This window comes from Notolepis coatsorum (assembly GCF_963971535.1).
Source record: "Notolepis coatsorum genome assembly, chromosome: 6".
Lineage (NCBI taxonomy): Eukaryota > Metazoa > Chordata > Actinopteri > Aulopiformes > Paralepididae > Notolepis > Notolepis coatsorum.
In genome coordinates, this window is record NC_140170.1 from 107,375,783 (window position 1) to 107,381,777 (window position 5,995).

Consider the following 5,995-nt stretch of genomic DNA (forward strand, 5'->3'; position numbering starts at 1 on the left):
TTATGAAGAGAGTCAGAATTAGGACCTGCAGCGCGCGACTATAGGCTCTGTGCGCGTTCTGGTCGCAGCTCAGTCGGGACTGATGTCAGCTCCGTCACCATAAGTGGTCCCATCGCGGAAAGCCATAGACAGAAAGAATCATGGATCATCGATCCATGGAAGGATCAACTCCACCATGTCCGATTTTTTGGTTAACGGAGGGGAATACAATACAAGTCAGGTAGAGTTGAGGTGGGAAGAGGGAAGGTCCGGAGGGAGAGAGAGAGAGAGAGAGAGAGAGAGAGAGAGAGAGAGAGAGAGAGAGAGAGAGAGAGAGAGAGAGAGAGAGAGAGAGAGAGAGAGAGAGAGAGGGAGGGGGGCAGGGGACATTCTGAATCTATTGCACGTTATTTAGCCCTTTTGTTATTAGCTTTATCTTTTTTTTTTATTGAGGAACTTCAGGTATAATGAAGCTGTGTTCATTTAGGCTAACATATTAAATTACTGCAGGGTTTGGGGGAAATATAGGTTTGAGTCAGTTAGTAATATACATATGCTGGTGATGCAGTGGGACAAAATGCAACCATTTTACGTGGGTAAATCATTCTCAAATCATTTGTGATATATAACTGAAACGATGAGAGAAACAAACATACACACATTCTAAATGCACTGCTTGATTTAGACCTTTATTTTCTTGAGCTATATTTGCACTTTTAGTTTGCCACAATACATCTGGGAGACAGTGGGAAGTACTTCCCTCCAGCCAGTTAATATCAATTTCCAAAAACAATGAATATTTAAAGATATTTACAAGTCAGCATTATCTTGGCCACTGTTAGCAGATCTGATATAGGCGCAAACGAAGGAGTCTGCTATTAGGTTTAACCCTTTCACCACCAGACACTACCAAAGGGTTTTGATTGATTGATTGAAACGTTTATTAACAAATTGCAGAATGGGTACAGTACAGTACAGCTCAATACATACAATTGTTAAGGGGATGCAGACCAGAGAAAGACTTTCGTCTTGTTTACATCAGGGTCCCCCATTTTCAATTCATCATAACATATATGACATACATGACATACAGATAGACAGTACTGCTACATCTATACATTTATGACATATCAGATTTGCAAATACAGTACTGTTTGTGATACAAAAGTGTCCAGAAAAAGAGTGTATATACATTTGACGTAGAAACTGTACATTGGAGGAGGTTGGGTGGGTGGGGTGGGGTTGGGTGGGTGGGTGGGTGGGTGGGGGCTGTACATTGGAGGTGGGGGGGGGGGGGGGGGGGTTGGGTAGGGGGGACACACACATTGTACACTGTACATTGGAATACTGACAAAGCCATACTTGGTCATTTACTGTACAACTAGGTTAGGACATTTGTAGGGGCCAGTTTCGAATTGCAGTCTCCCGTAGGTGTTTTTTGAGAGTATTTTTGAAAGTGGGTAGTGATTCACATTCCTTTACAGCTTTGGGTAGGGCGTTCCACATTGATGTGGCATAATTGCGAAACGTGTTTAGTCCCTTGTTTGAGCCGAATCTGGGTTTAACATGATTTGTGGAGCTCCCTCTGGTGTTGTGATCGTGGTATTCACTGACCTTTGGGAAGTATTTTGACATGTACATGGTACCTTGGTCGCGTAGTGTATCTTGTAGACCAGGCCCATTGCAAGTTGCTGTACTCTGTCGTCTACTCTAAGCCATCCTAGGTTGTCAAAGTGGGCAGGGGTGAGGTCGAGGTGGGTTCTAGGAGTCAGGTCAAGCAGTAGTCTGACCAGCTTGTTTTGAGATGTTTGTAATTTGTTTTTTAGTGCCTTTGAGGTGCTTTGGTACCATGAGGTGCAAGCATAGTCGTAGTACCCTTGAATGAGTGCTCCTGCTAGAGTCTTCAGGGTATTCTTGTTTACCAGAGAGGAGATCCGGTACAAGAATCGAGTTCGTTGGTTGACTTTTTTTTATTACATTGGATGCCATTTTGTCACAGGAAAGATTAGCCTCTAGGATGGAACCCAGGTAGGTAATTTCATCTTTCCTTGTGACAATATTGTCACCCACTGTAACCGAGAAGCCGTCGGTCTTGCTGAGTTTGTTATTTGAACCGAAGAGAATGGACTCTGTTTTGACCATGTGTAATGATAGTTTGTTGTCGGCGAGCCATATGCAGATTTTGCCTAGTTCCGAGCTGAGGGCTTTTTCAACCTGTAACTTGTTCTTGTCAGAGACCAGCAGGGCTGAGTCGTCCGCAAACAGGAACAAGTTGCAGTGACAAGCTGATGACATGTCATTTGCATAAATTAGGAATAGTAGCGGTCCTAGTATGCTTCCTTGTGGAACACCACAGCTCACTGTGAGGGGGGGGGGGGATAGGGTACCGTTTACCTCCACCATCTGTGGAGGTAAAGGGTTAACCCTTTCACTGCGACACTACATACGGTTAACCCTTTCACTACCACACTACAGATGGTTAACCATGATAGTCACCTTAGGTAGGTGGTTACAAATGCAATACATTATAACAGCTAATGAAAGTTTAATGTACATAGCATACATGCTACTTTACCCATTGTCTTCAAGATACCATGGTTTCAGCCTAGAATAACAATTCATTATGACATGTCATCTCTGTTGTTGTATGGTTTCCCCTGCACATTTAGATTAAAGTAGCCTAGGGTTAAAGTAGCCTAGGATTAAATTATTTAGGATAAAAGTATCCTATTAATGTAGCCTAGAATGGGTTAAAGTATTTTAAGATTAAAGTAGCCTAGAATTAGGGTTAAAGTAGCCTATAATTAAAGTAGCCTAGGATTAAAGAAGCAATGGCTGGACAGCAAGACCTGCTCAAGTGTCCCTTCACTCAAATCTGCCATTGATCAAATGTTCTGTTATTTAAGTGTCCCATCTTTATATGTCAGTGGTTCTCAAACCTTTTCATGTCAAGGACCCCTAAATTGATAACAGGCCATGAACCCCCATCTGAGAAGATTCTGATTGTTAGATATGATTATGTCCATAATTCCATTATACTGTGGGGCGATAACTGTAGACAGAGTGAAACCTATATCACCAGAATACTTGTGCTTATACATTCTCATTTATTGTGTTAACTTTTGATGAATAAGATATTAGTGAAATTAAACTAATCCCCACTTTGGGAACCACTGGTGTAGGTGACCTTCGCTCAAATGTTGCTTTTTCCTGTCTCCAACTGTTCAAGTGTACTATGGTCAAATGTCTGAAATGTCCCATCACTAATGTCCTGTGGCACAATAATAATCCAAACTGACAATTGACTAAATGGACTGTTGTTGATGGATGCTATTTCTAATTGCACTGCTGAAGGAGGCCCGAACACATCTCTTCATATGAGGATTAAGACTGAATTGAGATTCCAACCTATTGCTTCATGCTCTGCTGTGTCATGCATAATGAGCTTGTTATCGGAAGATGACAGAGGATGACAGATGAAGGACTCCTGGGGCTCCTGCAGAACTCATGTGAGTGTTTCTCTATAATCATGGTGGGAAGAGGAAGTGCCAAAAGTTTAAAGGACCAGTCTTTTTTAAATGTGGGTTCCAAGTCATTCTTGCGATACAAAAATTCACTGTGCCACTTTTTGTCATATTCTTTTTTTTCTTGGTTATTTTCTGGTTTAAGTGATACATCAACATTAGACTAATAACTTATAATTAGGACTGTCCTCGACAAAATTCTTAGTCAACTAACAGTCATAGCACTTTGTCGACGTCACAAGACTTTGTCGACTAATCAATTAGTTGATTTCATCGACTAATCTGTAAAATTGTGTTTCCCCGCATACAATCATGCAGAGGGAACTCTATAAATCTAGTGCTTATTATTTTTAAACAAATAACTCATTCAATATAAAATAAAATAAAACACTAATTGACTAGTTGATAACAAAGTCTTGGTCAACAATCAATGGACTAATTTACTAAGAAGGGGCAGCCCTCTTTATTAGGATAACACATCTCACCAAAACCAAAAAGAAGTGGAAACAAATCATTAAAATGTTATTTGCAAAATGTGATTGGAAATGGCTCTTGGCCTAAGGAGGCAGTATGAGTTTCTACCCATCTTATGGTCAGTGACTCAACTGTTACTTACACAGTATGCATGTTACTTGACTACTCAAAACGTTTTAAAAACATGAGTCACGACATCCAAGTTGAGGCTTGGAAAATGCACGTTTACAGTACAAAAATATCCAGTATTACGTCAACATTTAGTCAATCTATTTTTCCTCATTTCGACAACTACTGTAGGCTATGTTGAACCACCCTAAAAATGAACCCCATTACTAATGTATGCCAATCAACCATCAAGCTTTATGAGTAGGCTAATGTGCTTGCCTTAAGACTACATGTCACATTCAGGGTAGCATTTCACTCCAGTTTTTGGGGTTAGTATTTTTCTAACATCAATTCAACCAAGTAGTATTTTAAGTAGACTGATGCTGGAACAAAAAATAGATCTGCCTGCTAAACCAGTTTTATATTCAGCAAAACTCAAAAAGCTCACTGACCAGCAGGTACTGTACTACAACAGCACAGCATAGCGGACAGAACAATAGATCCGAAGCAACCAAATGCATGTGCCATCTTGCAGAGTGGGGGCTGGTGAAGAGGAGGAGTAGCTTGTGGAGCCGCCTGCCGCCTGCATCAGTTCCACAACCGTTCCTATTTCCGGGGTAGGCCTGATTGGCCCCGACAGGCACGTGACCCGCCGCGGCCACGCCCCGCGGCAGCCCCAGGACGCGGCAACGAGGCTGCTGTGGTTCACCGCCGCTTTCCGCCTTCAACGGCGCCCGCAGCAGCAAATTTGCGCGAGCGCAGGATTATTTCAGTGTGTATCATGCAATCATTTAACATTTGAAAGGCATACATTGTTGTATGAAATAAAATAGTATAGAGACATATGTACAGCGTTCGATGCAGAATAGAAGTAACTGAGTTACCATACAATATACAATATGCTATAGTGCAAAGCAGAAATGGGATGAGGTACAATTTACAGTAAGGTGTATGCGTTGCAGACAGTGCAAATGCTGGCGCGCTCCAGAGACCGTTACTGTACCATACAATATACAATGCAATGTACCAATATACAATACGCTATAGTGCAAAGCAGAAATGGGATGAGGTACAATTTACAGTAAGGTGTACGCGTTGCAGTGCAAATGCTTCTTACTGTTGCGCTCCAGAGACCGTTACTGTACCATACAATATACAATACGCTATAGTGCAAAGCAGAAATGGGATGAGGTACAATTTACAGTAAGGTGTATGCGTTGCAGTGCAAATGCTTCTTACTGTTGCGCTCCAGAGACCGTTACTGTACCATACAATATACAATACGCTATAGTGCAATGCACGTTAAAAAAAAGGGGAAAAAAAATGTAAGGGAATCGAACTTGTCACAAACGGACCATAGGATCCACAGCCAAGCGTTACCAATTGAGCTAGTTCTCGATGGTAAAAAAGGGGGGATTACTGCTACATAATGCTGCCGCGGCGGAAAAGTGAGCCGTATTGTATATTAGTACATTGCATAGTATATTGTATAGCGTATGGTAACTCTGCGGCGTTGAAGGCGGAAAGCGGCAGTGAACCACAGCAGCCTCGTTGCCGCGTCCTGGGGCTGCCGCGGGGCGTGGCCGCGGCGGGTCACGTGCCTGTCGGGGCCAATCAGGCCTACCCCGGAAATAGGAACGGCTGCGGAACTGATACAGGCCCCCCGCCTAGGCACCTTCATGCATCATCAGCACACAGCCACTCAGCGGGGCAACCGCTGCCACATGCCAGGATGTCCCATCTTCTATAGCGCCAGGGACAAGTTACTGTGGGTGAAGGTGGTAACTCCCTAGTCTACCATCTCCTCTTGGTGCCAGAGTAGGCTACAGAAACACTCCCATGCCTACACTCACACCCCATCTCAGCCACAAACCAAAAGACACACGCAAAAGTAAAATATAGGTATTCAA